This window comes from Cicer arietinum, chromosome 7, assembly GCF_000331145.2.
Source record: "Cicer arietinum cultivar CDC Frontier isolate Library 1 chromosome 7, Cicar.CDCFrontier_v2.0, whole genome shotgun sequence".
NCBI lineage: Eukaryota > Viridiplantae > Streptophyta > Magnoliopsida > Fabales > Fabaceae > Cicer > Cicer arietinum.
The window spans coordinates 34,883,513-34,893,851 of record NC_021166.2 but is presented as its reverse complement, the minus strand read 5'-3'; the positions used below and the strand labels follow the sequence as shown (position 1 = coordinate 34,893,851).

The 10,339-nt window shown below is 30.8% G+C and overlaps 1 non-coding gene across 1 annotated transcript; it reads left to right on the top strand.

Moving 5' to 3' along the window:
* Window positions 1-20: 20 nt before the first annotated feature.
* TRNAE-CUC (transfer RNA glutamic acid (anticodon CUC)) lies at window positions 21-93 on the top strand. The gene has a single exon. It is a non-coding gene; the product is annotated as a tRNA-Glu (tRNA).
* Window positions 94-10,339: the final 10,246 nt, after the last annotated feature.

The window sequence follows — 10,339 nt, the reverse complement described above, 5'->3', positions numbered from 1 at the left end:
ATAGAAAACAAACCCAAGAATCCGTTGTAGTCTAGTTGGTTAGGATATTCGGCTCTCACCCGAAAGACCCGGGTTCAAGTCCCGGCAACGGAAATTCCATTTTTGGCAACGGAGTAGTTATTTAATCTTTTTAGTTTTCACCGTAAGACCCATAATTTTAAAGTACACTTTATGTATTTTGGGATCTTGGCTCGGAGGCTTTATGATCAAAAAGTTCCCTTGATGCCGATTAGAATTATTTTGGGATCTTGGCTCGGAGGCTTTATGATCAAAAAGTTCCCTTGATGCCGATTAGAATTACTCGTCGATAAATAAATTAAATTAACTGCGGTGAATCTTTTACGAAGAGTTTAATGCGTTACGAGTGAAATGGGAATTTAACAAATATCTAGATATTTTGAGATATTTGTTAAAAATAATTAATATATATATATATATATATATATATAAAAATATCTATATATATATGTTTGTTTGGAGAGAATAGAAAGAAAGGAAATTAGAAGGAAGGAAAAGGAAAAGAAAAGGTTATATAAAGGAAAGAAGGAAAAAGGAAAAACAAATAAAAGAAAGAGAAAGGAAGGAAAATCAGATTTTCCATCTTCCTCCCCATGCCTCGCACACAGATTTCTCCTTCCTCCATTTTCGTTTTTCTTCGCTTCCTTTCTTCAAGATTAGAAACCCAAGGTTGGGTGAGTGTTAGAACAAGGATTTCTCAACTCCACTCTTCCTCTTTGATTCGAAAACGAAGAAAAACGGTATTAGAGATTCGAACACAAACCCCTCCGTTTCTTCTAGATCTAAGCTTCGTTTCGCGAAGAGTTAGAAGGGAAAGTTGCTCACTACCACGCTACGGTGCTAGGGGACCAATTTGGAGGCGACGTTGCGAGCGAAGATTTTTACCGGTTTTACTCGCGGTACCGGAAACCCACGTTAAAGCTAACGTTAAGGTAAGGGCTCCTTCCAAACTTTTAGTTTGCATCTAGGGCCTTATCTGTGGTTGTGTGGAAACGAATTGTGTTAGAATTGGAGTTTTGTTTTGGGAATAATGATTTTACCTCAGGTATGTAAGATTTTGAATAAATGAAATTTATTATGTTGATGTGTGTTCATCGTATTTGGCGTGTGCATACTTGATGTTTGTTGATTGATGTGTTTTGGTGTGAATTATGAATTGAATGTGAGAATTTGTTTGAGTTTGTTTTGTGTAGAATTTGAAAACCATTAAGTTAAATGAGTATTAAGAATGGGGAATCTCTTAATGTCTTGTTTACTTAATGTGTGTTTGTTTGTGAAAAATCGTTTAAGTTAACTGGGCGTTAAGAATGGGGAATCTCTTAATGTCTCGGTTACTTAATATTTGTTTTTGAAAATCGTTTAAGTTAACTGGGCGTTAAGAATAGGGAATCTCTTAATGTCTATGTTTGTTTTGAAAATCGTTTAAGTTAAATGAGAATTAAGAATGGGGAATCTCTTAATGTCTTGTTTACTTATGTGTGTTTTGGTAAATCGTGCTGACCCGCGATAGGTGGCACCTTGGTAAACGGTACGGGCCCGTGATAGGCAGTACGTTTACGATTTACGTTGGGTAAGTTGTGCTGACCCGTGATAGGTGGCACCTCGGTAAACAGTACTGACCCGTGATAGGTGGTACGTTTACGACTTACGTTCCTTGGTGAATTGTGTTTGTCCGTGAGAGACTGCACAGGGGTTTGTTTGTGAGAGACTACTCCCTGGTTTAAGTTAAATGAGAATTAAGAATGGGGAATCTCTTAATGTCTTGGTTACTTAATGTTTGTTTTGAAAACCGTTTAAGTTAACTAGGCGTTAAGAATGGGGAATCTCTTAATGTCTTGTTTACTTATGTGTGTTTTGGTAAATCGTGCTGACCCGCGATAGGTGGCACCTTGGTAAACGGTACGGGCCCGTGATAGGCAGTACGTTTACGATTTACGTTGGGTAAGTTGTGCTGACCCGTGATAGGTGGCACCTCGGTAAACAGTACTGACCCGTAATAGGTGGTACGTTTACGACTTACGTTTCTTGGTGATTTGTGTTTGTCCGTGAGAGACTGCACATGTGTTTGTCCGTGAGAGACTACACCCTGCTAAATTGAGAATTGTTGGTTCATTTTGTCTGTGTAGTATTATGTTATAAGTGTTAAGTGTATGTTTTAGAATTTGGTGATAACATGTTTGATTGCAATACCATTTCGAAATCCATGATGTTGTAGTAATTGTGTTATAAGTGTTAAGTGTTATGTTTTGGAATTTGGTGATAGCATGTTTGATTGCAATACTATTTCGAAACTCATGATGTTGTAGCGATTGCGTTATCATTGTTAAGTGTTAAGATGTGGAATTGTGTATGAATGATATTGAGTTAGTTTATGTGTTTTTGGAAGAATATGCAGGGAAATCGATTTCCCAATTGATTGGATGAGTTACAGGGACTTCCCTAATTTGACATAATCGATTTGCCAATCGATTTTATAATATGTTTTTCAAAACCAATTAAGAAAATCAATTTGGAAATCGATTTGGCCATGCAGGAATTCAGCAAAAATCAATTTGGAAATCGATTGGCATTAAGTCAGGGGTTGAGATATGTTGTCAATTGATTGCCCAATCGATTGCCCAATCGATTGAATTTAAGTCAGGGGCTGAGATATGCTGTCAATTGATTGCCCAATCGATTACCCAATCGATTGAATTTAAGTCAGGGGCTGAAATATGCTGTCAATTGATTGCCCAATCGATTGAATTAAGCCCAGAATTCAAATTTCACTAAAAACCTTCAGGAAATCGATTGCCCAATCGATTGGATTAGTAGAAATTCTTATTTTGAGTTAGATACCAGATTGCTCATTGATTTATCAATGTCTTGGTTAGTTATATATTACTTGATGGATTGAGAACCTTATTTTGATTTCATTTTTAATTGGCAAGCATTATGTGAACTTTTAGCATATGGAAAATGTGCATTTAAAACTTAAATGTTATGTGTTAACTGTTATTTTCGGTTGGTGACCTTTACAATTATTGTGGAAATCTGGGCTTTGCCCTCAGATGAGAGTCAGGACGATCCTACCGGTTCGTACCCTACAGACGGGAATGGAGATGGGAACGCTTGACTGCAGCTACGTTAGGAGGATCTCACGGGGGGCGTGGAGATCACTCAGGGTGTTTAGTTGTTTTGTAAAATGATCAGACTAGGTTGACACAGAGGGAACGGATGTTTTCTGTTGGATTGCGTTTATTTTTAAACCGGAAGACTGTACTGTTACTATTATTGTCAGTACGACATCTTAGTTGAATGGGTTCCTTGTATCTTCTGGTTGTTGTTTAAATACTTTGGATGCATGTATTTGAGAAACTTTTTCCGCTGCTTGTAAATTTTAATGACTCAATTATTTATCCAAAGGTATTACTTTGCTTGATTCTCTTTTTTATTTCAATTACTTTTGAAAAAAAAAAATACACCCTCGCTTTGAAAAACGGGGTGTTACATTCACCTTCAATTTTTGAGCCATTTTTTTTCTATTCATGTTGGATTAAGTATGAGTATTACCCTACAAGTGGTAATAGAGTTTGGTTCGGCTTTGTGGGGGAGTGGAAGTAGATTATGATGTATTGGATTCTTGTATCACAAGTCTTTCTAGCGGTACAAGTATAAAATGTCAGAGACTCACAAATTAGCTAAATTTTAGATATATATAACATAAGAAACTCATATACCTAATATCTTAAGGTTTTGGATGGAATATGGTGTCAAAATCATTAATGATCCTTGAGTATTTGGCTTATTGTTACACTAGCACTCCCCCAAACTCGTCGACAATTCAATGTCTTTTTTATTTAACTATCTGGTTCTTAGGAAAATGGGGTCCTAGTAATTCAAAGTTCGATCAGGAGTTAAGTAAAGCATGACCAATAATTGTTTATGTCAGGATTCGAACTAGGATTATCTCGAACAATGTGTCATTAATTGAAACTCACTAACTATTTAAGATCAATTGCTTGATTGAATAATTCAATGTTTCTCTAATGATTGGACACTCAAATCAACAAACCACACAACCAAACCAAATAAAAATTCACGCATTGAATTGGTAGCGTGAATTTTTTTTTTTTTTTTTGGAAAAAATATCATGGAGTATTTCGAAACTCGCAAAGATTCAAGTTATAATCAAGTTGAAATCCTTTTTGTGTTGCGTAGTAGGGTTGTACAAAAGATACAGTTATGAGGCTTAAATTCATAACTAAATCCAAATCTATTTTAAATATCTAGTTAAAATAATATGGTTATAATTCAACTCATTCATTAAACGATTAGATATCCACTCATATTGTATTTGTGGTTTTTGATTTTATCTGGTTATTATCCTCGTATTTTATTTTTTGATTTGAACCCTAAATCCTTTCTTGGAATCCTAATTATTTTCTCTAAATTGTAATTTACACACAATTTAAATTGAATTAGCAAGACGCTATGTTTCTCTCATTAACACAACAACAAAAAAATTGATGCTTCTTCTCTAATTCGACGACAACAACGAGATAGCCATTATTGAACCCCAACTTTATTCTTTCATTTATCTCTTCCTTGTTTACATTTCAATCCCTTCCTAATTTAACATTACTTTATTTTTTTTATCCATTTCTACATGCATCAAGTGTTGTATCATTTCCCTCGTAGCACGAGTTTTCAGTAGAAATTTCACCATTTTCACGACCTTAACAAACTCTTATATTTTCACAGCAAAAAAACATATTTCCTAAAAATCACATTTGTCTTTTTTTATAAATAAAATTCATATCTTCAGTTTTAAAATAATGCATAAAAATGTAACTCATTTTTAATTACTTCATTTTGTACAAATTAGTCTTTTTGTTCATCTTAGACTTTTCCTTTTGATATTTTATATAAGTTTAACCATTTTTTCCTTCCATATTTATATAAATGTTATATATTATATTTTGTCAATATTTCACCCTATTGTAAATCATTTATTGATTTCTCATCTTTTTTTTGTCTTCCATTTTATTGAAGGACTAATGTTAAATTTGGAGAATGTTGCTGGTTATGATGTAATACAATGTATAAATTGTAATTTATATACATTCATTATTGATTGAATTATATGGTGAGAATTTGTTTAAGGTAATGAAAAGAAAAATATACTCAAGTTTGTTCGTAGTTTTGTCATCATAGTTTGATAATGCATCTAATTCTTAAAATTAACAGGTACACAAATTAATTAAAAAAAACAACGGAATTTTAACCGATTTTGAGAAGAAAAAACCGATTTTAAAATTGGATTTGTCAAAAGCGGTTGCATAATTAGAAATCGGTTATTTAACCATAACTGGTTTTAAACCAAAATATGAATTTGGTTATAAATCTTAATCTATAAAATGGTTTTAAAATGAATATAGTTTGGTGTTTAAAAAAAACTAACCATGCACAACCCTACCACGTAGGTAGTTCGGTTGATGAGTTAAGAGACGTCAAATGAGTTATAAGAAGAACGTCTCGAATTCAAATCGGAAAAACTAATCTAACAATAATTTACTAACATTTGCCTATAAAAAAATTGGAAATTGTTTTTTTTTTTTAAAGTTAAAATCAAATATTCAAAGGTAAAAACAAGTGAATTTTAGTTGTTGTTTACACCAAAAAATAAGTAGTCAAAGCATGTATTTTCCACTAGGCTGAAGAAGAAGAATTTGGCTATCAACTACATCACAATCAACTAACGTTCGAATCAGTTGATGCAAAATCAACTGACAGATGAATCAATTGTTGGTTGACGGGTGAACGTGACTATCAAGTCTAAATGGACTTTGTAACACCCCAAATTTTAATAACGAGAGTGTACTTTAAAAAAAATTATATTTATCGATAAAAATGTTCAAAATCGTCCTTTAATTTTAAATCAAAGGAAAACATTTGATTCCAATTTTTTTTTTCCAAAAGCAACGATTAAAGTCATTGTCACATTTTATATAATGATTTCAACACAACTAATTTAGTCATAGTTGATCAATACACTTTGAACAAAAATAGTCACAATTATTTCAGATAAAAGATTTCTATTGCAACAAACCAAATTCCGAAAGGAATAGAACAAATAAAATCTTAAGTTGATCTTGAAACTCTAAATTGAGGATGATTGGGTATTGAGAATCCAAAGGTGGTATCAAGTCTCATTACTTTCGATTGTCAATCCAAATCATCGCTCTGACACATCTTTGACATTGTTGCTTGTGAAACTCAAAATTCTAAGAACTTGTGACATAAGCTCGGTCCACAATAATAGTAGAAGATTACGATTTAAAAACAGCATATATACAAAAATACAAAGCATGAAGACTTATTTCCTTAATAAGAGTTATGGGCGACGTGGTTGAATGATATAAAAGTAAATAACCTAACCAACAAGGCATATTTGGTTTGTAACTCAACATACAAGTTAGTTACATACGTTAGTGGTGTTAGTCGTGAGCTTACATGATGTAGTATGGTAGTTAGTCGACCAAAAATGTGGCAAGAAATGTTAGTGTATGTTGTTTAGTTATTATAAGTTTATACTCATTGTAAAACTTATATCCAACGCACACATTCAATCAAACAAGTATTTACATATCTTTTTTGTTTTACTTTATTAATTTTTTATTTATTTTTCATGCAACTTTAGATAGTAGTTCATTCTTCGATACTATACGCTAGTTGGTGTAGTCTAGGAACCCGCAACTAAAAAATAGGGTCTCTTTTTTAACATAATCACTTTATCAAAAGAAAATCATTGTCTCAAGTGCAAATTAACATAAATATCATCTTATCAGTTGTACAAACGAAGAATCAAAAGCAATGACTAATCAGCTAATCACACAACTAGTCGACTAAAGACCAAATTCGCACAACGACAACGAGAGTAAAACTCTTATCTCTCAAACTTTAGAGCCTTTCATCTTCATCTTTTTAACTAATAAATTTCTAACATGGCAATCTCTTCTTCATCCTCACTCCCACCCCATCATCACCATATTTCCTTCAACCTCACTCCCACCCTCATTGCCATGTCTCCATAAAAGGATTCAACTTGTTATGAGTTTGTTTATGAGGTGTAGATATGAGCTTATTAATTTTTTTTCTGGTTCAACTTGCAAAATTAGTGGTATTTCAAAACTTCTAAAGAGAGTTTAGAGAAGCAACATCACCATGAAGAGCATGTAGATTTGAGTTTTTTCTGAGTTTATTTGTTGTTTTTTTGGGATTATGTGATTAATTAATTTTAATTTTTCATTGTTAATGATAATTTAAATATATTTTGTTTATTTAACGACGACTCATATATTATAAAAATGACACAACATTTAAACTTTACCAATTAAATATTATATTTGTCACCTTACATTTTTTTTATTGCTAAAATTTTAGGAATGACTAAATGTATGAAAATTTTAAATGATAGGGACCAAATCTAAAAAAATATTTTTACAAGTATTATAACTAGATCGACTTTATATTAGAGAGATCAAAAACATTATTTAAAGTAGTTCATTTATTCAAATAAATGTGATAATCATATTTTTTATTTTGGAGCAAGGCATCGTCTCTTCATCCTAAATTTATTTCATTAAAAAAAGTGCGATAATCATGACATAGTGGTAGGCTAACATGGGCGATAATTGTTACACCCATACAAAATAGATCATTTGGTTAATTTTGTATCTATGCAATTTTATACAACTTTATTAGGATACTTAATACTTATACTCCAACCTTCACAAAAGTGTCACTTTAGTAAAAACTATTTGTTTTAAAATATATTATTTTTAGTTTTCAATATAATTTTAATTATTTATTTGCAATTGTACCTTTCAATTATTATTACTATGTATTAGCACACTATTTTTAAAATATTAATGCTATTTTATATTTATGATAGTGGAAAACATGTCAATAGTTAGTAAGGGTAATTTGGTAAAATAAATATTCTATTTATTGTATTTTTTAATGTGTTCAAAAACTTTAAACCACACTTATTTTAAAACGTACGAAACATTATATAATAAAATCATTCACTTTTATACAATAATTATTATAAGTTGATCATGGATGAAACATGTGTTAAGGGTGGCTACTCCCACCATTTTTTTTAATTGTTTTTTTTTACACATACTAACACAACCAACAAATATTAAATTTAATTGTAGTTTTGGTCTTTCTATTTTAGTTGAATCGCGAAAATAGTTCCTCTATTTTATTTCTCATCAGTTTTGTTCCCCAAATAAAATTTTGGTCCAAGTGTAATTTTTTTAAGTCACACCACACCATTTATGATCGTATATTTTAAGTACAATTATTGCATCACGAGATCTTGAAATAGATACACAAAAATGACACTTCATCATATTTTGGACCAAAATTCGGTTTGAAGACCAAAACTAAAGAGAAATAAAATAGAATGACTATTTTCCTGATTCTGCTAAAATATGAAGACCAAAACTGCAATTAAATCTAAATATTATTACTTTTTATTATTTTTTGTTAATTTTTTCTTCTTTTTCTATGACACACTTAATAGTTTATTATCACATTGCATATATTTCTCTCAACAAGTACCTAATGGTATTATTATTATTATTATTATTATTATTATTATTATTATTATTATTATTATTATTATTTATCATTTATTGTACTTTGAACTATATATTAAATAATAAATTTGCTAACCTTTTAGTAATTTAATCATATTATTCGACATTTAATTTTTCATATATTTAAATATATTATAATAAAATATAATATTATATAATGTCAATTTTTTTTTTTAAAGTGTGATGTTAAATCTAAAAATAATACTTAATTTAATTGACATATTAACTTGCTACTCTATTCAAAAAATATGTCTTGCTACTTATTTAAAAATGTTAATATGAAAAACGTTTTTAAATAAACTGTTGGAAATAATGATGATATTAATGGAAGATTGTTGGAAATAATGATGATATTAATGAGAGTTAGTGTTGTTGTGAGTTGAAAAATAAGGAAGTTTCACTTATGAGGGATATCATACACTAGTAGTGTTTATAAAGTGGATGTCTAGAACTTGAGACGTGCCTCAAGGGGTACCCCAATTTTGTAAAGAATGATGAACGCATGCAAAATTGACCACCACACACGCGCGCGCTGTCGCTGACGTCCGACCGGCTTGGACTTGGGTTTGGAGTAGATGAAAAACTAATAAATGTGGTCAAACAGTTTGGAGCGCATGTTTTTGAGGTCAAAAACTTGGAGCGCACGTTCTGATGGATCATTGGTTTTCTCTGATCTAGTTGCAGATTTCCTCTATAAATAGAGAGTTCTCCTTAGTTGGAAAATCACTCTGAATCTAAGGCTTTTCTCTTTTCTCTCCCTTTGTCTCTCGCTTCTTTTTCTTTCGAGTAGTCTTAGTATCATATTACGAGTGAGAGTCATCTGACTGCTATCTTGAGGGTGTAATTCTAGAACGGTTTTCTACGGTGCAGTAAAACTCCGATATAGTGTATTTAAGTTGTTTTTATCTTGGGGACTTCATGGTTGATAGTTTGTTTTGCACAATTTAGACAATGCCGCAAAACGTCTTAAAGAGAGTGGCCTAATCCGCGACTCAACCCAGTAATATTTTCGGTGACATAAATTTATTTTTAAAAGTTTTTTCAAACTAAAAAATAACATAAACTAAACACTTTTATAATGGTCATACTCAATACTACAAAAAGTATATGCCATACCATATGCCCGACATCGACCTTAAATTTGTTGATAATTTCTTGCAAAGTTTACTCTAATCAATTTTTTTGACAATTTTCTATTTCTTGCCTATTTTTTGATTGTATTTTTTTATATTTGTATGATAAAAAATTATAAATTGTTATTGATTGTATTTTTTAATGTTCATATGATAAAAAATTAGGATTCAACCGATATTGATTGTGTGTTTTTTTTTTTTAGATATTTGATAACTCGAGATCAATTCACCCGAATCAAAGTAAAGAAGTTCAAAAACGTTGTGTGAATTTTATTTTACTCTAATCAAATTTTTTGACAATTTTCTATTTCTTGCCTATTTTTTTATATTTGTATGATAAAAAATTATAAGTTGTTATTGATTGTATTTTTTAATGTTCATATGATAAAAAATTAGGATTCAGTCGATATTGATTGTGTGTTTTTTTTTTTCCAGATATTTGATAACTCGAGATCAATTCACCCGAATCAAAGTAAAGAAGTTCAAAAATGTTGTGTGAATTTTATTTTAAAATTAATTGAAGAAAATGACGATGCT